Genomic DNA, 25,065 nt, shown 5'->3' with positions numbered 1-25,065 from the left:
TTGCACGCTCAACTCTAGTCCGCATTTGGTGCATCTGATTGGCGGTGCTCTGAGCTAGGTCGCCAGTGTTCCACAATCGTCTCACCATGACCGGAAGCGCGCGATCAGCCGGTCCTCCCTCCCTCAAGTCGTAGAACTCGCTTGACATGCCAAACGGGGGTCGCTGTCCCAGTTGCCTGCTCCACCTCCAAAGGTCGATACCCCAGGGGGGTGTAGGGCCAGTCGGGCCCATCCGATGAGTGGGCACCCTAGTCGGGTAAGGGGGGTTGATGACTTCGGACTCCGTGTCCGAATCACTGTCATCGCTGGGTTCCTCCCCGAGGTCTTCTTCGGCTTCTTCTCCTTCCAGATTCACCACTGGCTCAGCAGGTCCGCCCTCGAACTCCGCCTCAGGTTCCTCCTCAGACTCCTCCTCAGGTTCTTCTTCAGGTTCCTCCTCCAACCATCCGTTATTCCCCTAATTAGGGAAATACGGATCTCCGGGTTGATGGAAGCCGGCCATACTGTCTGCGAGAGTGCATAAATGTACTAATATTATTCCTAAGATGTTTTAATTTTTGTATAAATTGAGTTGATGTTCTCTTTTCGGTAACAAAGGGGTATGTTTTTAGGTTTACCGACCATCGAGGTTTCCCCGGGGCATATAATAGTTGTACTTCGGAGAAAATGTAGTTGATCAGGATACATTCATCCCTTAATACAACTAGGAACAACCCCGACTTAACCCAGATGTCAGTATTATCTTATTTGATTTGGTATTATGTTTTTTTTTTCTATATCGCACAAGTAAAGATGTTTATCGTTGTGTTTTATTTGTTTTGTTCAGAGTTGTTTTAGTCCCTCTTTTTGGTTTATAGTTGCATATCAATGTGTGGTTAGATATGCCAGTTCACTATAAACAGAGCTCTGATACCAACCTGTCACACCCCCGAACCAGACGGCGGAAACGTCTGAGGGCTCGCGTGACTCAAATTGAATATCATCACAATGATTATACATGAAACACAACATAAACTTCACCATGCATTAATACATTACAACTGACATTGTTCACATCAAGTACATTGTCTAAATATTTCATATCCATAGCATAAATTGTTTGAGAGTTTTCAAAACATAACATCCTAACATACTTGGTATTACTCTTTAGCTTACCTGTTACCTGAGAATACAAGTTATTTTGAAAACGTCAACATATGGAATGTTGGTGAGTTCATAAGTAGGGTTGTGATAAAAATGATTTGTGTAGTTTATAAAACCCAGAAAATCCGATATTTTCTGAAAAGACAATTGTTTATACCAAAGTGTGAAGATCCATAAGTTGGTGCATGAATGATTTCAAAACGTGTATAAATGGGAAGTTTTGCATTATAGTTTTTGAAAAATACAAGCGAGTGGTGTTGATTTCCTCGAAAAACACGATGTTTTCCAATAACATAACATAATTGTTTCAGAATTGATATACCGTCACAACGAATGATTTCTGATTACTCTTCCTTGATTTCTCGGGTATTATTGGATTTATTTATTTACGTGAGTCGTTATAACCATGCATAATAATGACTAGTTCGTCTGTCTTGGCATCCTAATAAATGCTGGAATTGATTTTAAGATTTTGTCACCCTAGACTGGCCGAGTCTAACTGTAGCGAACAGCTGAGGTGTGGGGGAGTCACCCTCGTATAGATCTATACACAAACTCTCGCTCTCCTTCCAGGAGACTTTGATTATAACTACAGACTACGAACGACACTTAGAGGTGTCTCCCGTTATTACTCACTTAATCCAAACAACATTGATTACTATTGATTAACGACCTGAATTTGTTTACTTTGCTTTCAAATAAGCCTAACAAATGAGGAGAAGAGGAATACAAAGTCCTGCTAATTACGTGAGTTATTTTAGGCTGTTGGTTATATGAAGGACGCGTTGGCCCATTTCATATTTGATTTAATTTGGACCTTACTAGCAATGCTAATGGGCCACCAAGGCCCAATAGCACATAAATGCCATTGAGGGTCCCTTAAACATGTAATTGGGTCACAGGAGGCCCAATAGACATGTGTTATTATTGTTGGGCCCAAAAGTCATGTCAATGGGTCACGAAGGCCCAATAAGCATGATTAAGATCTTTCAAGCCCAACTATTTGAATATTTACTTGTTTTAGGTATAGTATAATGGTTGGAAGTTTGATTGAACAATTGTTAAATTCTCAACGGCACGAAACTTGTCGGTTGTTTATAACGATATTTGAAAATATATATATATATATATATATATATATATATATATATATATATATATATATATATATATATATATATTCTTCATTCTATTTTCATAAGTTGTAATTTGGTATTCTTTTGACCCAAATACCTTAAAACCAAAATAATTGACTCAAAATGTTGATTTGACCCATTCAGCCCTTTTTTTTATAAAAATGAAAATTTTAGTCCCCTACATAAAGAAAAAGACATTTTAGGCCCTTAACTCATTTCCTTGACATTTTTGGCCCATAGACATGTTTAAATAAATGTTTTTAGCTCAAAATTTACTCTTTGACAGTTTCAGCCCTTACAGCAAAGAGTCTTTCGGTTAAACTCCAACATTTTCGCAACTTTTACAATTTTGGCCCAAATTCCAAAAACTTTACATTTTGATCCTTTTTGGAAAAGAAAAACATTTTAACCCTTGAAATAGTTTTGTTTACCCCTTTTTCCCCCTGTTTCGAGAATTGTACCATTTCAGTCCCTTGAAAATCAACATTTCACAATTTTTGGGCCTATGGGCCGCAAAAGCCCAAAACTTGGCCCATTAGCTACAAATTTCATTTCTAGTCCTTTAAAGAGTATAAAATTCATAAAAACATTTATTTTTACTGGTTTGACTGTTTTGATCCTTAAGAAAATCATGAATGACAATTTTAATCCCAACTTTTGTTTATTTGGCAATTATAGCCCAAAAGTGAGTTTTATGTTGCATTATGTTTATTATAACTTAGGATAGAAATTTTTCTTGACTTGTTTAATGAAAAGTATATTAGATCATGTTTGTTTCCCTTCTTATGCCATAGATCTCGAGATTTCTACCCTTTTTGATACATATTTACCACATAAACACATAAAATCACACATACATACACATACACATAGATCTACACATTTTATTTGTATTCTCCCCCATAAAACTTGTGAAAACCAAAAATAGAGGGGTATGAACTCACCTTTGCTTGTTGTTTTTGATTTTGAAGGAAGAAATGAAGAAAATTTGGTCCTAGCAAGCCTTCTTGGGTGGATCTCGATCTTAGGGGTTTCTAGGATGATGATCATGAGTTTATATGAGTTAAGAAGAGATTTTTGATAAAACAAAGAATCTAGATCATGGATCCAAGCATCAACTTACCTAATATGATGATTTTTGTGAAATACCCTTCTTAAAAAGCTCTTAATCTCGAAATTTTTGAAGGAGAAGTGAAGGAGTTGTGGTGTGTTCTTGAGAGTGTTTAAGTGAAATAATTGTGTGTGTGTGTGATACTCTCGGTCGAGAGTAGTAGAAGAAGAAGAGAGAGAGAGAGAGAGAGATAAAAGGATGTGCATGGAAACATGTGAAATTGCTTGGATATCCCATAGGTATTAAGGAGGTGGCTAATCCTCCTTAATCCTCTAATTCCTCCTTTTTTTTCTACTTGGGCCGAGAGATAGAGAAGAGAGGAGAGAGTTTGGGCCTTGAGTGCTTAAGTCCAAGATATGGGTCCAATATACATCAAAGTATGAGTTTTATGGCCCTTTAGGGCTAATTAAATTTGTTATGGCCCAATAAGGGTATTTTATTTCATTCTAGGCCCATTATAGCCCAAAATGTTAAAATAAAATAAAGTAGGTCCAAATAGAGCCCATATAAGAGTTCTAAGCCGAAAATAGTCAAATTAGAAGCTTATTGGTCCATTAGGTCCAATAAGAAAATCCTAGTCCAAAATGGACTTGAACCGAAATTTTTAAGGTTTCCAACCTTCGTTGACTACTTGAATGTTTGTGTAGAGTATTTTATGGAATTTTGTGATCATTGAACAAGCATCATACATGTTTTCCAAGCTTTAATTACAATGTTATCTTTGTTAAGGGTTTTACAAGGTATCAGAATTCCTGGTTGTGACATCATCCCCCCGTTAGAGGGAATTTCGTTCCGAAATTCTTTTTAAAGCTAGATTTGAGGATACGAGAATAGGTGAGGGTACTTCTGCTTCATCTGGTCTTCACGTTCCCATGTAAATTCTGGTCCGCGTCTCGCGTTTCATCGAACTTTCACAATCGGAATACGACTTTGCTTAGTACGCTTCACTTCCCTGTCCATGATTTCGACTAGTTCTTCGATGAACATGAGATTCTCATTGATTTCGATTTCTTCTAATGGAATGACGAGGGTCTCGTCGGATAAGCACTTCTTTAATTTGGAAACATGGAACACGAGGTGTACACTGCTGAGCTCAGCGGGTAGCTGCAGTCTATAAGCCACTGGACCGATTCGGGAAAGAATCTCGAAGGGTCCAATGTACCGTGGGTTTAGTTTTCCCCGTTTCCCAAAACGAATCACCCCTTTCCAAGGAGAAACCTTTAATAAAACCCGATCCCCGATTTTAAATTTCAAGGGCTTTCGCCGCTTATCGGCATAGCTCTTTTGTCTGTCTCGTGATGATTGCAGTCGAGTCCTGATCTGAATTATCTTCTCAGTCGTTTCGCGTATGATTTCCGGTCCCGTTAATGCATTGTCTGGTGTTTGTCCTTTTGCTAGTTGAGTGTCTCCTACCTCAGCCCAGCACAACGGTGATCTACATTTACGCCCGTACAATGCCTCGAAAGGAGCAACTTTGATGCTTGAATGTTAGCTGTTGTGGTATGAGAATTCGATCAAGGGCAAGTGGGTATCCCATGACCTTCCAAAGTCTATCACACATGCGTGAAGCATGTCTTCTAGCATTTGAATGGTTCGCTCGCTTTGACCATCCGTTTGCGGGTGGTAGGAAGTGCTCATGTCAAGTTGTGTTCCCATAGCCGTCTGAAGCGATTGCCAAAAGTGTGAAGTAAACCTACTATCTCCATCTGAGATGATAGATATGGGCACTCCGTGGAGTCTCACGATTTCCTTGATATAGATCCTTGTCAGACGTTCCATCTTGTATGACTCTTTTATTGGCAGGAAATGAGCATATTTTGTTAACCTGTCAACTACTACCCATATGGTATCCAAACCATCAGTCGTCTTGGGTAGTTTGGTCACAAAGTCCATAGTAATCCTTTCTCTTTTCCACTCGGGAATTACTTGTTGTTGTAGCAATCCCGAGGGCTTCTGATATTCCACCTTTACTTTAGCACATGTGAGGCACTTGCTAACGTAAGTGGCAATTTCTTCCTTCATGTTAGGCCACCAATAATGTTGCTTGACATCCAAGTACATTTTATCTAAACCCGGATGGATGGAGTATCGTGTCTTGTGGGCTTCATTCATGACTACTTCTCTGAATCCCCCAAGTTTATGGATCCAAATGCGGTTCATGAAATAATATGCTCCGTCCTCCTTCACTTCGAAATTCTTTTCCATTCCACGTAACGCTTCGCTTGTTTTGTTTTCTGCCTTCATGGCATCGAACTGGGCTGCTCAGACTTGCGAGGTTAGGTGGGATTGAATGCTTATGGAGAGAGTCTTCAAACGACGATTTGAGTAGTCTTTTCTACTCAAGGCATCAACTAACACGTTAGCCTTACCTGGGTGGTACTTGATTTCGCACTCATAATCGTTCAGCAGTTCAACCCATCTTCTTTGCCTCATGTTTAACTCCTTTTGATTTAAAATATGTTGGAGACTCTTGTGGTCAATGAAAATGGTGCACTTGGTACCATAAAGGTAGTCCCTCCAAATCTTCAAGGCGAAGACCACAGCTTCCAATTCAAGATCATGGGTGGTATAATTCACCTCGTGGCTCTTTAGTTGTCGGGACGCATAAGCTATCACCTTTCCACGTTGCATGAGTACGCAGCCTAAACCCTGATTCGACGCATCACAGTAAACTACAAAGTCCTCTGTTCCCTCTGGTAGTGATAGTACCGGTGCACTGCAGAGTGCTTGCTTCAGAGTTCGGAATGCAGCTTCTTGCTTATCCGTCCATTCAAAGGGTACGCCCTTTTGTGTAAGCAAGGTAAGTGGCTTGGCTGATTTGGAGAAGTTCTGAATGAACCTCCTGTAGTAGCCTGTGAGGCCTAAAAATTGGCGAATTTTTGTGGGTGTTGTTGGGATCGCTCATCCTTCGATGACTTTGACCTTAGAAGCATCCACATGTATCCCTTCTTGACTAACAACATGACCCAAGAAGTTCACACTACGGAGCCAGAACTCACACTTAGAGAGTTTTACGTATAACTTTTCGGTTCGCAGGGTTTCCAGGATTTGTCGGAGATGTCAGCCGTGTACCTCTTCGCTTCGAAAATAGAATAGGATATCATCGATGAAAACGATGACAAAGTTGTCAAGGAATGGTCGGCAGATTCGATTCATTAGGTCCATGAATGCGGCAGGTGCATTCGTTAGACCGAAGGGCATTACGAATAATTCATAATGTCCATAACGAGTTTGGAAGGCGGTTTTGGGGATATCCTCCTCCCGGACTTTGAGTTTTTGGTATTCGGATCGCATATCTATCTTAGAGAAGTAACTTGCTCCTTGGAGTTGGTCAACTAGATCGTCGATTCTCGGAAGTGGATAGCGATTTTTGATAGTGAGCTTATTTAGTTCTCTGTAGTCAATACACATCCTAAAGGTACTGTCTTTCTTCTTAACAAAGAGAACCGGAGCTCCCCAAGGTGAGAAACTGGGTCGGATGAATCCTTTATCCAAAAGTTCGTTGAGTTGACTGGACAACTCTTGCATTTCCGCAGGAGCCAATCTGTAGGGTGATTTGGCGATGGGTATAGCTCCTGGAACGAGATCAATTCGGAACTCGACTTGTCTTTCTGGGGGTATCACCAGAAGGTCTTCAGGAAATACATCCGGGAAATCGCAAGCCACTGGGATGTCTCGAATATTGACCTCTTCTTTGGACTTATCCACTATATGAGCCAGAAACGTCAAGTCATTCTTTCGCAGATACTTCTGTGCCTTAATTCACGAGATAAGACGTAGGTTCATGTTGGGTTTGTCTCTGTATATAATTAGGGTTTTGTGATTTGGGAGGTGAAGGCGGACGACCTTCTCGTGACATAAAATTTCAGCATGGTGGGGGCTTAAACAGTCCATGCCGATAATCACATCAAAACTCCTAATGGATACAGACATTAAGTTTATTTGAAAGTCGTGATGGTTCAAGGTCAGGGTACATCCGATGTAGATTTCCCTAGTGGATTCTGTTTTCCCAATAGCCATTTTCACCGTAAAGGTTTCATTAAGCTTTTGGGGTTGTTGTTTTAACAAGTGTTTGAATTTATTACTCACAAAGCTTCGTTCTGCCCCGGTATCAAATAGGACGCATGTATAAGTGTGGTTTAGGAGAAACGTACCGGTAACAAGAGCGGGATCCTGAACCGCTTCTCCCTTTCCCATGGTCAGCACTCTTCCTGTTCCTCTATTCCTAGGGTTGTTGATGTTGGGGCAGTTTCGACGGATATGCCCAGTCTTTCCACACCCATAGCAGGTGGGGCTTGGTCCTGCATTATTTCCGCTATTGTTGGTGTTGTTGTTGTTGTTGTGGTTGTTGTTGTTGTTTCCTTGTTGCTGGTTCTGGGGAGGATAGGTCCTGCAATACTTTGCCGTGTGACCCTTCCGATTGCAACTGGTACAATGCATCTCCCTGCATTCGCCATTATGATGGAGACTGTACTTGTTACACTTTGGGAGATTTTCGGAATACTGCCTGGGGGCACTTGGATTAGCTGAGACTGGAGCATGTGGTGTGGAGGGTACTTGGGTGGTTGCAGCATTGACTGTCACTGTTTGTTGCTTCTTTGATGAATCTGAGCCTTGCCGCCCTTTTCTCTTGTTGTTCTTTCCTTTCTTATTGTCACTCTCCTTCTTGCCTTCAGTTTCCACTGGCTTCTCGCCCTTCTTGTTATTGTGGTCGTACAGTTTCTTGGCCAACCTCTTGGCACTGTCAAAGGTTTCGGGATTTGCAGCTATCACATTCCCTTGAATTGGGGAGGTTAATCCCCAGATGAATCGTTCGATTTTCTTTCCCTCTGAAGTAGTCATGCCAGGGCACAACAATGACAGTTCGCTAAACCTTGATATGTATGCATCAATGTCGGAGTTGCGGACGGTGATATTCCATAACTCTTGCTCCATTTTCTGAATTTTGCCTCGTGGGCAGTACTCGGCCATCGGCATTTCTTTCAACTCCGTCCACGGCATGGCGTTGGCTACGGGGAGAGTCATGGCCTCCACATGTCCATTCCACCAGGTGAGAGCTTGGTCAACGAATGTGCATGCGGCGAACTTCACTTTCACCTCTTCGGGGCATTCACATATATCAAATACTGATTCCACCTTTTCCATCCATCTCTTTAGGGTTATCATTCCACCCGTGCCATTAAAGGTTCGTGGTTTGGCGTTGGTGAAGTACTTGTAAGAGTATGTCTTGGTAGGTCCTTGATTTATTCCGTTGTTCGTACTTCCAGCTCCTTGTCCATTGCCTCCACCATTGTTCCCTTGGTGGATTTGCGCCATGGCTTCGGTGACCGCAGCAAATACAGCTGCTTGAAATGCAGCTGAGTTGATTTCTGGTGGGGTTGGCTCAGGGTTTCCACGGGTTGGTCGTTGAGGCATCTTTCTGTCATTGAACGGAAAGATGTTGAGTGCCTATGATTTTTGTGAGTTTGTGATCCTATAAACTAGGTGTAGTGCATGTACTTAAGTTGTTTCACATGTTAACATACAATCATGGATGCGTAACACATAACAGATAACAACATCACAATAGAACACATATATTTTTCCATTAATAATATTCGTACTTTGATACATGAAAATTTGCTCGAAAGAGCATACATAAGTGGTGCAAGTTCGGCAGCGTAACGACTTTATGAGTAGTGTAATCACTTAAACATAGAGTTGATGGTACATAGCATAGATCATATAAGCATAATACTAAAGATAGATATGACTAGCCCTAGTCATGGTGGGATGCGCCAGGGGGTGGTGCTGAGGAAGTGGACGCTCCCTGAAGGCGAGCCACCTGTCGCTCCGCGTCTCGGAGTCGAGTTTCGCACCTCACCTGCCTCATGTGGAACTCTCGGATAACCTCTCGCGTCTCCTGTTCTGCACGCTCAACTCTAGTCTGCATCTGGTGCATCTGATCGGCGGTGCTCTGAGCTAGGTCGCCAGTGTTCCGCAATCGTCTCACCATGACTGGAAGCGTGCGATCAGCCGGTCCTCCCTCCCTCAAGTCGTAGAACTCGTGTGACATGCCAAACGGGGGTCGCTGTCCCAGTTGCCTGCTCCACCTCCAAAGGTCGATACCCCAGGGGGGTGTAGGGCCAGTCGGGCCCATCTGATGAGTGGGCACCCTAGTCGGGTAAGGGGGGTTGATGACTTCGGACTCCGTGTCCGAATCACTGTCATCGCTGGGTTCCTCCCCGAGGTCTTCTTCGGCTTCTTCTCCTTCCAGATTCACCACTGGCTCAGCAGGTCCGCCCTCGACCTCCGCCTCAGGTTCCTCTTCATACTCCTCCTCAGGGTCTTCTTCAGGTTCCTCCTCCAACCATCCGTTATTCCCCTGATTTGGGAAATACGGATCTCCGGGGTGATGGAAGCCGGCCATACTATCTGCGAGAGTGTATAAATGTACTAATATTATTCCTAAGATGTTTTAATTTTTGTATAAATTGAGTTGATGTTCTCTTCTCGGTAACAAAGGGGTATGTTTTTAGGTTTACCGACCATCGAGGTTTCCCCGGGGCATATAATAGTTGTACTTCGGAGAAAATGTAGTTGATCAGGATACATTCATCCCTTAATACAACTAGGAACAACCCCGACTTAACCCAGATGTCAGTATTATCTTATTTGATTTGGTATTATGTTTTTTTTTCTATATCGCACAAGTAAAGATGTTTTATCGTTGTGTTTTATTTGTTTTGTTCAGAGTTGTTTTAGTCCCTCTTTTTGGTTTATAGTTGCATATCAATGTGTGGTTAGATATGCCAGTTCACTATAAACAGAGCTCTGATACCAACCTGTCACACCCCCGAACCAGACGGCGGAAACGTCCGAGGGCTCGCGTGACTCAAATTGAATATCATCACAATGATTATACATGAAACACAACATAAACTTCACCATGCATTAATACATTACAACTGACATTGTTCACATCAAGTAAATTGTCTAAATATTTCATATCCATAGCATAAATTGTTTAAGAGTTTTCAAAACATAACATCCTAACATACTTGGTATTACTCTTCAGCTTACCTGTTACCTGAGAATACAAGTTATTTTGAAAACGTCAACATATGGAATGTTGGTGAGTTCATAAGTAGGGTTGTGATAAAAATGATTTGTGTAGTTTATAAAACCCAGAAAATCCGATATTTTCTGAAAAGACAATTGTTTATACCAAAGTGTGAAGATCCATAAGTTGGTGCATTAATGATTACAAAACGTGTATAAATGGGAAGTTTTGCATTATAGTTTTTGAAAAATACAAGCGAGTGGTGTTGATTTCCTCAAAAAACCCGATGTTTTCCGATAACATAACATAATTGTTTCAAAATTGATATACCGTCACAACGAATGATTTCTGATTACTCTTCCTTGATTTCTCGGGTATTATTGGATTTATTTATTTATGTTAGTCGTTATAACAATGCATAATAATGACTAGTTCGTCTGTCTTGGCATCCTAATAAACGCCGGAATTGATTTTAAGATTTTGTCACCCTAGACTGGCCGAGTCTAACTGTAGCGAACAGCTGAGGTGTGGGGGAGTCACCCCCGTATAGATCTAAACACAAACTCTTGCTCTCCTTCCAGGAGACTTTGATTATAACTACAGACTACGAACGACACTTAGAGGTGTCGCCCGTTATTACTCACTTAATCCAAACAACATTGATTACCATTGATTAACGACCTGAATTTGTTTACTTTGCTTTCAAATAAGCCTAACAAACGAGGAGAAGAGGAATAAAAAGTCCTGCTAATTACGTGAGTTATTTTAGGCTGTTGGTTATACGAAGGACGCGTTTGCCCATTTCATATTTGATTTAATTTGGACCTTACTAGCAATGCTAATGGGCCACCAAGGCCCAATAGCACATAAATGCCATTGAGGGTCCCTTAAACATGTAATTGGGTCACAGGAGGCCCAATAGACATGTGTTATTATTGTTGGGCCCAAAAGTCATGTCAATGGGTCACGAAGGCTCAATAAGCATGATTAAGATCTTTCAAGCCCAACTATTTGAATATTTACTTGTTTTAGGTATAGTATAATGGTTGGAAGTTTGATTGAACAATTGTTAAATTCTCAACGGCACGAAACTTGTCGGTTGTTTATAACGAAATTTGAAAATATATATATATATATATATATATATATATATATATATATATATATATATATATATATATATATATATATATATATATATATATATATATATATATATATTCTTCATTCTATTTTCATAAGTTGTAATTATGTATTCTTTTGACCCAAATACCTTGAAACCAAAATAATTTACTAAAAATGTTGATTTGACCCATTCAACCCTGTTTTTTATAAAAATGACAATTTTAGTCCCCTACATAAAGAAAAAGACATTTTAGGCTCTTAACTCATTTCCTTGACATTTTTGGCCCATAGACTTGTTTAAATAAATGTTTTTAGCTCAAAATTTACTCTTTCACAGTTTCAGCCCTTACAACAAAGAGTCTTTCGGTTAAAGTCCAACTTTTTCGCAACTTTTACAATTTTGCCCAAATTCCAAAAACTTTACATTTTTGATCCTTTTTGGAAAAGAAAAACATTTTAACCCTTGAAATAGTTTTGTTTACCCCTTTTTCCCCCTGTTTCGAGAATTGTGCCATTTCAGTCCCTTGAAAATCAACATTTCACAATTTTTGCGCCTATGGGCCGAAAAGCCCAAAAATTGGCCCATTAGCTACAAATTTCATTTCTAGTCATTTAACGAGTATACAATTCATAAAAACATTTATTTTTATTGTTTTGACTCTTTTGATCCTTAAGAAAATCGTGAATGACAATTTTAAACCCAACTTTTGTTTATTTGACAATTATAGCCCAAAAATGAGTTTTATGTTGCATTATGTTTATTATAACTTTGGATAGAAATGTTTCTTGACTTGTTTAATGAGAAGTATATTAGATCATGTTTTTTTCCCTTCTTGTGCCATAGATCTCTAGATTTCTTCCCTTTTTGTTACATATTTATCACATAAACACATAAAATCACACATACATACACATACACATAGATCTACACATTTTACTTGTATTCTCCCCCATAAAACTTGTGTAAACGGAAAATAGAGGGGTATGAACTCACCTTTGCTTGTTGTTTTCGATTTTAAAGGAAGAAATGAAGAAAATTTCGTCCTAGCAAGCCTTCTTGGGTGAATCTCGATCTTAGGGGTTTCTAGGATGATGATCATCAGTTTATATGAATTAAGAAGAGATTTTTGATAAAACAAAGAATCTAGATCATGGATCCAAGCATCAACTTACCTAAGATGATGATTTTTGTGAAATACCCTTCTTGAAAAGCTCTTAATCTCGAAATTTTTGAAGGAGAAGTGAAGGAGTTGTGGTGTATTCTTGAGAGTGTTTAAGTGAAATAATTGTGTGTGTGTGATACTCTCGGCCGAGAGTAGTAGAAGAAGAAGAAGAAGAGAGAGAGATGAAAGGATGTGCATGGAAACATGTGAAATTGCTTGGATATCCCATAGGTATTAAGGAGGTGGCTAATCCTCCTTAATCATCTAATTCCTCCTTTTTTTTCTACTTGGGCCGAGAGATAGAGAAGAGAGGAGAGAATTTGGGCCTTGAGTGCTTAAGTCCAAGATATGGGCCCAATATACATCAAAGTATGAGTTTTATGGCCCTTTAGGGCTAATTAAATTTGTTATGGCCCAATAAGGGTATTTTATTTCATTCTAGGCCCATTATAGCCCAAAATGTTAAAATAAAAGAAAGTAGGTCCAATTAGAGCCCATATAAGAGTTCTAAGCCCAAAATAGTCAAATTGGAAGCTTATTGGTCCATTAGGCCCAATAAGAAAATCCTAGTCCAAAATAGACTTGAACCGGAATTTTTAAGGTTTCCAACCTTTGTTGACTACTTGAATGTTTGTGTAGAGTATTTGATGGAATTTTGTGATCATTGAACAAGCATCATAAATGTTTTCCAAGCTTTAATTACAATGTTATGTTTGTTAAGGGTTTTACAAGGTATCAGAATTCCTGGTTGTGACACAAATTTTTTCCACACAGCGGTCTACTCGCCGAGTTCATCTTATGGACTCGACGAGTCCATGTGAAATTTTGCGACTTTTCTGCCATTCACGCTACAAATCAGCGAGTTAGCATATCTACTCGACGAGTCACTCGTTAATTCTATTTTCAAGTTTACAATATGACCACATTTAATATGGGCATTGGTTATTTTCTTTGGAGATCATTTTCCGAGCATTTCCAAGAGTTTTTCCCTTATAATTGGAGGTGTACCACACGAAATTTTGACACCCAAGACATGGATGAGCTATTCCCATGTCTAATGTCAATTGAATATGGAGCTTAAAGACGAAATATCAACTTCGCACTACTATCCTAGGGGAGTTTGTTCCAATTCTCTCTTTATTTTATTGTTCTTTATCATGCATAATATGCAATTGGGACATTGCATAAATTAAGTGTGGGGTAGGGGGTTGGTTACATTAGTTGGTTACATTAGTTGAAATTTTAGTTAAATTTCGAAAATCTTGAAAATTTTAGTTAATTTTGAAAATTTTGCATAAAAATTGCTAGGATTAATTCATAAAATTTGGTAAAGCTATTAGGATTCATGCTAGTATTGTGTTTGATGATTCTTTGAAGACCCAAATGTTTAATTGAGCCAACATACGTTCTAGTGCATTTGTGGCCCCCTTTATTCTAGTGAAATCATGGGACAAAAACACAACCTCGCTTAGTTTGAGGGATGCAATATATTTAGCATCGTGTACTTGAAATGTATCCAGGAAAACTAATACTTTAACCAATAAAGGTTGAAGTTGAGCGCCCTTGCTTAAGCATGTAGGAATTGAGTGAAAAAAAAGTGAGTTACATGTTAAAAAAATGAGAGAGAGAATTACAAGAAAAAGTTGTAAGAATTTTGGAGAAATCAAAGTGAAGATCAAAAGATCAAAGTTCTGAAGAAATTTAAAAAGTTGAAGATAACAAAAATTAAAAAGGTGGTGAATTCAAAGAAATCAAGATCAAATTATCAAAGAAGTAAAGAATTCCAATAGCTCCACAGTGGTATCGAAAAGTTGTAATTTTCTAGAGTATGTATGCTTGGGTTGCTTCACCAAATCCTCTCAAGTATCATCAAGTTCCAATAGCTCCACAGTGGTATCGAAAAGTTGTAATTTTCTTCAACTTTCTTTCATTATTTCATTTCCAACTCAAGAAACACTTCTAAATCCTCTCAAGTATCATCGAGTTCATCATCTTAGATCATCAAAAACGTAAGTGTTCTTTCCTTGATTTGTTGTTACACTTCATCTCCTAGTTACACTCTTTGATTTCATCCATGAAAACATTCATTTTAACTAGATCTTCAAATGTTCAAGTTTCACCAAGAACACCAAGAACACAAACTAGTGTTCTTGGCCAAAATCAACCATTTCAAGCCTCTACATCGTAAGTACTCTTCCCTATACTTGATATCTAGTTACGACTCATGCTTAGAGCCTTGAAAACATCAAGAACACAAGAACAAAAGGAGTTTACGGCCAAGCCATCTCCCATGGCCGTAAACCCCTTAAAGGGTGCCATTTTGGCCATAAACCCTCCTAGATGCAAAGCTTGTGACCTAGAACCGTTCATTGATGAGAATAGGACCTTAAACTACTCTCAAATGCATAATGACCATGATTTTACGGCTGTAAACTCCTTTGGGCCGTAAACTCATCAAAAGCCTCCATTAAGTGGGTCTTTCTCATCCTTGTGTAGAGCAAAAGTCCCTTAAGCTTCCCAAGCATTCAAACCCACACTTATGCATGTTTGACCATGAGTTTATGGCCTTAAACTCCCTTGGGCCGTAAACCATTAGTAAACTATAATGGGTATAGTTTAGAGATTCAGTTCATACTAGATACAATACACGATAACAGAACGAACATACTATATGAGAAACAGAACAAACATATTAACTTGCTATAGCATGGAACTACTACAGGATCTAATTATACCAATGAATCACTAAATCACTGTTCTAAACAAAAGGTGATAGTTATATTGGGTATACATGATCATATAACTTTAATGTGAATTACACGGCTTGCAATTGATTGCAGAGGTCGCGTTTGGTTCCCTTAATCTCCAGACAAGGAGAGTGTATAGTAGGGGTACTAGCCTTCACATTATGACCAGTATAAAACAAACATGTTTTAAGGTCATCAGTACATCCTTATGTCATTTTAAACGACAACTGTGTACTTATATTTCTCATTACTTTCATAAAGTGACAGTTCCACTTGAAAGTCAAATGCAAACTATTTTTGAGTTAAGATAGTTATAAACTAGGGAAAACTTACATTTTACAAACGACAAACAGAACAGTGGAGTCTAGTACATTCAGTAGAAAGGGACCATAATGCTAACCTTATGATTCCTTAATGTATACGTCAAAGGATATATATATATATATATATATATATATATATATATATATATATATATATATATATATATATATAATAAGATCCGACAGATAATAGGATGTGTTATCTATTCGATTTTAGATATATATGTGTTCTGTATACATTAAGTCATCATAAGGGTACCAGGTATGGGTCAAGTCATAGGACACAAAGTCAATGCACAGTTTTCTAGTACAAAACATACTTTCCAAATAAGAACTTTTGGTATACAAAACTAGAAACTTCCCAGTAAAGGGTTTAATCCATTTTATTAAACCAGTATAGACTTAAAGGACCTTAGGTGATTGACTCTATAATACCTTAGTTTATAAATTATGGTTATATATCATTAATACCCAACAGGTAGTTGGATGTGTGCTTTCCGCCTTACTTCCTGTTCCTTGTTTGGTTGTGGGCTTAGGGCAGATTCACACAATTAACTATCTATTTGGTATTAGATCATATATAGCCAGTATAAACTAAGTAATTATAGAAGTAATCACTGTGGTCAGCAGTTTATTATAAGAAATAAGGGTTTTCTTAAAGAATCTTTTCATTAAATATAAAGGAACTAATACAATTAACTCCATGAGTAACAAGTGAATACGCCAGGGTTATATACAACAATGACCTAACAAACAATGGGATGTGTGCTATCTGCCTTACTTCCTGTTCCTTGTTTGGTTGTGGGCTTAGGGCAGATGCGCACAGTCGATTGTTTGTTTACTCTGAGTTTTATATAACTTGTATCCATTTAGTACTCATAGAAAGGATTGTAGAATCATTTTTACGTATCTTTCATCAAAGTAGGAAATATAGGATTTTTTAGAGGAACGGGCGAACTTTTCTAAACAGAACTTATAACTTACTACATTTTAACTACATTTTACAACAACTTTCTACAACTTACTTACATCACTAAAATCTTATGAACTCACCAGCTTAATTGCTGATCAATTCTTTCAAATAACTTGTATTCTCAGGAGACTAGTAGACAGGTACTCGCGATAGGAATTTAGAAGATGGAGCATAATAGCTCCAAGTCTTGTTTTGTTATTTGCTTATGTATTCTATGTTTTGTGAGCACACACATTGTAAACACTTTCTTTCTAATGAAATGGTTGTTTATTACTTTGCTTACTATAATACATATCTTGTGATACTAAACATGACGTCCTCCACCCCCGAACGTTTCCGCCATTCCGGTTTTGGGGTGTGACAGATTGGTATCAGAGCATTGGTTATAGTGAACTAAGTATATCAACCGATAAAAGATATACAACTATAAATACAATGGGGCTTAAGTGCTCTGCATAATGATATATTTTAAAAGTATAACAATAAGTTATAAAAATATACCTACTTGCTTATACATGTACATACTAGACTAAGTATCACAAGAAGAACAGAACTAAAGTATTTAAGGGTTGAGCACTGTCGTCAAACCTGAACAGTTATGTAATCATAGCTAGGATCAATATAGCATGATCAACTATATTCATTTGAGATGTGACCGACATGTATTTGGGAGGGATGTGGTGTTGCAACAGTGTTAAAACTTACCTAACATCAGTCAAGAGAATACTAGATCAAGTACATTAGAGTTAGAATACTATAGGAGTATTCTATGACACTATAACGCGATAACAAGTTTGAAACATACCAAGTAGATTACATTAAAATACGATAGGAGTATTTTAGGCCATATAAATTACTTATGTGATAACTTAAAAGACCCTTACGGATAGGTCTATAATCTTGCAATGTATACTTCCAAGGTTATATATAATTGAGAATTTATAGACTTAGAATTTGTGATCTACGCTTCACTACCTGTTCCTTGTTTGATTGTGGTTTTGGAGTAGGTTCACTTATTCGAAGGTCTATTTAATCTTGAATTATATACAACTTGTATATATTATACAATTATAGAAGGACTCTGTAAGGATCACCCCATAAAGTTACCCTAAATCTCATAGATTCTTCAGACACTTCCATTCTCGCACGACAACCCAGATAGATGTAACCACTTCCTCATAAGCAGCCAATAGAAGTTTTGAAGGAGGGATCAACCGAAGTAACGAGAACGTCATATGCGTCAATCTAATAAATAATAATCTTGGTTAACTTAAGGAGTTAGTGGAAACACTGCTCACATTACGTGTTAGGATTATTTTCTTACATGCAGCTGGTAACAGTTATTCAGGCAACATATATTCATTCGAGGATAGCCATTCCAGATTCATAAAGTTTATTTGGTATAGACTCTATTATGAATTGTTTCCAGAATCCTGTGGAAGTCAGGATCAGATACACTCAGAACTAGGATAACCTTGTCTTTCAGCTTTTGGCTTATCTCCACTGCTATAGACTTATTCCCATCTCATCTTTGTACTCTTTTAGCAAAGATGCCCCCTCGAAGATCAAACAGACGCACTACTCCGATAACTCCAATACCTTCTCCACAAATCGATAGAGCAAGTCTAAATGCTGCAGTAGCTGCGGCTGTGACAACAGCCATGGCTCAATATCATCCTACCAGTTACAGCGGAGGTGGAACCCCTGTTCATTCTACTCAAGGTGAGGTCCCTGTGCGCTCGAGAGAGTGGTCCTACAAGGGCTTCACCAACTGCAAACCCCTTTCCTTTAATGGGAATGGTGGAGTCATCGCTCTGATGCGATGGTTCGAGAAAACAGACTCGATCTTCGAAATCTGTTCGTACCCGGAAGGGAGCAAAGTGAAGTTTGCTGCCTGCACCTTCTTTGACAAAGCCCTAACATGGTGGAACATCCATGTTAAGTCACTGACCCTATCAGTGGCAAATTCAATAGGTTGGGAAAACCTAAAAGAGTTAATGTTGGAAGAGTACTGCCCAAGGGGCGAAGTACAAAAGCTGGAACAAGAACTATGGGAGCTCAAGATGGTCGGCTCAGACATAGTGGCCTACACTGATAGGTTTTGTGACCTGGCAGCACTATGCCTTGGGATGGTTACCCCGTAGAGCAAGAAGTAAGAACGATACATTTGGGGTCTGACTGCTCCGACCCAAGGAGATGTGTTGTCTTCTAACCCAGCCATATTTGGTAGCGCCAAACGCCTGGCCCAGCGACTCATTGACCATGGAGTCCGCCATGGTGTAGAAGTCCTCGTTCCCGAGCCATCAAAGGGAAATGACTATAAACAGAAGTCGGGGAACAAGAGGAAGAAGAATCGAACAACAAACGACACCTCGCAAGAGCAACAAGCGAGTACTATGTACGCCGCTACAACACCTACTGCTCCAGCACCTGCCAGTCTATATGTTGGAACCCTCCCGAAGTGTGGAAAGTGCAACTATCACCACACCGGAGTATGTCGGGTAATGCAGTGCCTGAACTGCCGTAGAAAGGGACACACAATCCGTTTCTGCAGGGCACCAGCTCAACCGATCTCCCAAGTCCCCGGAGCTGAAGAAAACCAAGCCTGTTATGGCTGTGGTGAGACTGGACACAATCAAAGGGACTGCCCGATAGCAAAGAACTCAGGAGCGGATGGACGAATTCTGATGATCACCGCCAGAGAGTCAACCCCAGAGTCGTCAACGAGCAGCGGTACGTTTTCGAAATAATAGTTACTTTAAAAATTAATTTATATTTATATAAGATTAAAGCTTGGGGAAAAACACTTAAAAAGTAATTATAATAACTCACCAATTGAAATAGATCACAGTATCCAAGGGAACTAAAAGATCCGTTCAGAGAAGCTATGATGGCTTAGCATATACATCAGGATTGTGCATAACTAAGATATTGCAGACTTAGAGTGAGTGATTCCACCTTAATTCCTGTTCCTTGTTTGGTTGTGGATTTGAGGCAGAGTTACTCAGTCGACTGTCCTATTCATCTTAAATATTCATAACTTGTATATGACAGGCGATCGTAGTGGTACCGAGGAGGATCATGATATAAAGTATCATCACCAATTATCAAAGCACTTTCATTTGTGTGTATGCGCACATAGCAGTACGATACGTAGGAGTGTTAACATCAAAGGGAAAACAGAAAGCCCTGGATCATTTACAAAGAGTACATTGTCAAACACACTAGGAGTACATTATCGAACACACTAGGGATACATCATCGTATAACAGATGTTTCTTTTAAATTGGCCAAAACTTTGTTCATTAAAGAGGTCATGAATTGGTGTGGCCCTCACCATACTAAGTTCATATGTTTCTATCGCCTCGATCGGCAAGTTCTCGAAACTTTCGTCATTCATATCGACAGTCCGACCTAAACCTCAGTTTTATCTTTCGTATTCTAAACCCCGAAGTACTCGTGCGAAGAGTACTTCGTCCTTCGAAGCCTTGTCATCAGAGGTCCACAGACCGTCACGAAATACCACTCGTCCAACAGACCAAGTTCGAGCAGAGAGGCTATGGACGAATACAGCCCACCTATCACTATTCAGTATATACGCGAGGGTGGTATATGATTATGATTACGCAGATTTAGTATGTGTGTTTCCGCCCTATCTCATGTTCCTTGTTTGGTTGTGGACCTGGGGCAGAGTCGTACATCCGACCGTCTTACTAATCCTAATTATATACGACTTGTATACACGAGGTAATGATAGATGGACCAAGTACAAATCCTATCATGAACACCAGGGCAAAGTTGCCAGGTCTACGAGTAGGTATTCTGCCAATCAGAGGAGCACACAACCCCAGTAGTACTGTAAGAAAGCTAATTTCGAGACAAAATTCCATCTAACGGGGGGATGATGTGACAATCCGAAAAATTTTTGCTTTTAAAGTTCAGCCAGTCAACTCAACTGAGTGTCAGACTCATTGCTAATGAGTTCTAGCCTTGTTAAAGGTCATTCTAAGGAGTTTTAAACCTAGTACACTTAAGGAATGAGTGTTAGAATGTACCTGCTAGAGACACTGTACAACGAATCAAGCCCTAACCTCTTCACTTAGAGTTCACGGCCACAACACTTGAGTTTACGGCCGTAAACTCAAGGTGGGCCGTAAACCCCACCTTATAACCTCATATTCTTCAACTTTCTTGCATTATTTCATTTCCAAGTCAAGAAACACTTCCAAATCCTCTCAAGTATCATCGAGTGCATCATCTTAGATCATAAAAAACGTAAGTGTTCTTTCCTTGATTTGTTGTTACACTTCATCTCCTAGTTACACTCTTTGATTTCATCCATGAAAACATTCATTTTAACTAGATCTTCAAATCTTCAAGTTTCACTAAGAACACCAAGAACAGACACTAGTGTTCTTGGCCAAAATCAACCATTTCAAGCCTCTACATCATAAGTACTCTTCCCTACACTTGACATCTAGTTAGGACTCATGCTTAGAGCCTTGAAAACATCAAGAACACTAGAACAAAAGGAGTTTACGGCCAAGCCATCTCCCATGGCCGTAAACCCCTTAAAAGGTGCCATTTTGGCCATAAACCCTCCTAGGTGCAAAGCTTGTGACCTAGAACCCTTCATTGATGAGAATAGGACCTTAAACTACTCTCAAATGCATAATGACCATGAGTTTACAACTGTAAACTCCTTTGGGCCGTAAACTCATCAAAAGCCTCCATTGAGTGGGTCTTTCTCATCCTTGTGTAGAGCAAAAGTCCCTCAAGCTTCCCAAGCATTCAAACCCACACTTATGCATGTTTGACCATGAGTTTATGGCCTTAAACTCCCTTGGGCCGTAAACCCATGGTACTAAACTCATGTTAGTGTCATTTCAGTTTCCTTTGATGAATCACATGTGACTCCAACACTTGGTCAAAGTGTTTCCTAGTCCCGGAAGGTGTTTCATTTCATATAGTTACTTATAAACACTATATCCATGCCAATATATGTCAATATATGTCATTTAGGACTTGTTGTGTCTCGGGACTTCATTCGTGGAACTTCTCATCCTTACACGTGTATCCGTTGAATCACCCACATCAGGTGAGTTCATACCCCGTATTGAATCTTTTAACTGTTTTAAATGCTTTTAGGGGGGGGGGGAATACAAGTTGAACACAATGATAATTGTGTAATTGTTTGCTATAAACATCTTTCAAAATGTTGCTTATGTATTTTATAAGCGATCAAAACATTTCAAAAACTCTTTTAAAGTTATGTTACTTTATACTTAATCAAACTCCGTTTTTAAAGTACAAGCATAACTTAGTAGTAAAATGAGTCTTTTCAATAACAGTCCAAGTAAAACATTAGTAAACTATAATGGGTATAGTTTAGAGATTCAGTTCATACTAGATACAATACACGATAACAGAACGAACATACTATATGAGAAACAGAACAAACATATTAACTTGCTATAGCATGGAACTACTACAGGATCTAATTATACCAATGAACCACTAAATCACTGTTCTAAACAAAAGGTGATAGTTATATTGGGTATACATGATCATATAACTTTAATGTGAATTACACGGCTTGCAATTGATTGCAGAGGTCGCGTTTGGTTCCCTTAATCTCCAGACAAGGAGAGTGTATAGTAGGGGTACTAGCCTTCACATTATGACCAGTATAAAACAAACATGTTTTAAGGTCATCAGTACATCCTTATATCATTTTAAATGACAACTGTGTACTTATATTTCTCATTACTTTCATAAAGTGACAGTTCCACTTGAAAGTCAAATGCAAACTATTTTTGAGTTAAGATAGTTATAAACTAGGGAAAACTTACATTTTACAAACGACAAACAGAACAGTCGAGTCTAGTACATTAAGTAGAAAGGGACCATAATGCTAACCTTATGATTCCTTAATGTATACGTCAAAGCATATATATATATATATATATATATATATATATATATATATATATATATATATATATATATATATATATATAACAATAGGATCCGACAGATAATAGGATGTATGCTCTCCGCTGCACTTCCTGTTCCTTGTTTGGTTATGGGCTTGGGACGGATTCACCTAATTTATTATCTATTCAATTTTAGATATATATGTGTTCAGTATACATTAAGTCATCATAAGGGTACCAGGTATGGGTCAAGTCATAGGACACAAAGTCAATGCACAGTTTTCTAGTACAAAACATACTTTCCAAATCAGAACTTTTGGTATACAAAACTAGAAACTTCCCAGTAAAGGGTTTAATCCATTTTATTAAACCAGTATAGACTTAAAGGACCTTAGGTGATTGACTCTATAATACCTTAGTTTACACATCATGGTTATATATCATTAATACCCAACATGTAGTTGGATGTGTGCTTTCCGCCTTACTTCTTGTTTCTTGTTTGGTTGTGGGCTTAGGGCAGATTCACACAATTAACTATCTATTTGGTATTAGATCATATATAGCCAGTATAAACTAAGTAATTATAGAAGTAATCACTGTGGGCACCAGTTTATTATAAGAAATAAGGGTTTTCTTAAAGAATCTTTTAATTAAATATAAAGGAACTAATACATTTAACTCCATGAGTAACAAGTGAATACACCAGGGTTATATACAACAATGACCTAACAAACAATAGGATGTGTGCTATCCGCCTTACTTCCTGTTCCTTATTTGGTTGTGGGCTTAGGGCAGATGCGCACAGTTGATTGTTTGTTTACTCTGAGTTTTATATAACTTGTATCCATTTAGTACTCATAGAAAGGATTGTAGAATCATTTTTACGTATCTTTCATCAAAGTAGGAAAAATAGGATTTTCTAGAGGAACAAGCGAACTTTTCTAAACAGAACTTATAACTTACTACATTTTAACTACATTTTATAACAACTTTCTACAACTTACTTACATCACTAAAATCTTATGAACTCACCAGCTTAATTGTTGATCAACTCTTTCAAATAACTTGTATTCTCAGGAGACTAGTAGACAGGTACTCGTGCTGGGAATTTAGAAGATGGAGCATAATAGCTCCAAGTCTTGTTTTGTTATTTGCTTATGTATTCTATGTTTTGTGAACACACACATTGTAAACACTTTCTTTCTAATGAAATGGTTTTTCATTAGTTTGCTTACTATAATACATATCTTGTGATACTAAGCATGACGTCCTCCACCCCCGAACGTTTCCGCCGTTCTGGTTTTGGGGTGTGACATTTTGATATGTGCATATTTAGCTATATATTTTGTATAGAATTTTAATACTTTTTGGCTAATTTATTGCAATTTATGGACAAAATGTACTTAATATTGTTTAAATTGTATTTTCAGCCTAAAAGATGTGCTCGGGAGCAAAAGGAAGCGGAATTGGCGATTGGAAGCTTGGATAGGATTTTGAAGAAAGAAGGATGTTGCTGGACAGCTTGACCCCTCATCAGTGTTTTGGCCATATCTCATGAACGGTAAGTCCAATTGATGAGATTCTAAATGTTCTGAAAACTAGACACAATTTCGGACGATTTTCGTGTTTTGAGAAAATGTTGATTCCAAATGGACTCACCAAGTTGGACATAAACTCGACGAGTTGGTCAGAAGTTTCACGATTCTTTACGCTGACTTGCCGTCCACGGATTTTATGTGATGGACTCGTCGAGTCGGTCACTGGACTCGCCGACTCGCCCCTGTTTTCAGAATATATATATATATATATATATATATATATATATATATATATATATATATATATATATATATATATATATATATATATATATAAACGCTTCTCGTTCGAACCCTAACTAATGGGGGAAGCCTTGGACGATTTTTTGGAGGCCAGAAGGGTTCTTGGAGTTCTAGTTTTCAAGAATTCAACAGAAGAAGCAATTTAGAAGAGATCAAAGGCAAATAATTATTCTTCTTTTCTTAATCTTTGTTTTGAACCATGTTTGAATCATTAGAATTTGAATTTATGTTGTTATTTGCTGTAGATATGAGCTAAAGACTCATAACTTATGTTTAGGATAGATGACGTTATGAATATGGCTTGATTTTATCGTTGGATTAATTTAATTTGGTGATTTTTGTTTTGTTAAGCATGTTAAAGAACCTTATGATTTAACAACAACTATTTTCTATTAATTACAAGTATATTAAGCTGCATGAACATCTCTTAATTGCTTATCTAATATGATTTATGTGAAAACATTGTTATATGCGTAGGAATAGCGAACGTGAAACTAGGGTTAACTAGAAAATAGGTAAGTTAAT

The sequence above is a fragment of the Lactuca virosa genome, chromosome 4 (genome assembly GCF_052849685.1).
Source record: "Lactuca virosa cultivar CGN04683 chromosome 4, Lactuca_virosa_CGN04683_v6, whole genome shotgun sequence".
NCBI classification, from domain to species: domain Eukaryota; kingdom Viridiplantae; phylum Streptophyta; class Magnoliopsida; order Asterales; family Asteraceae; genus Lactuca; species Lactuca virosa.
The sequence above is the reverse complement of the archived record's forward strand: the minus strand, read 5'-3'. Positions refer to the sequence as shown.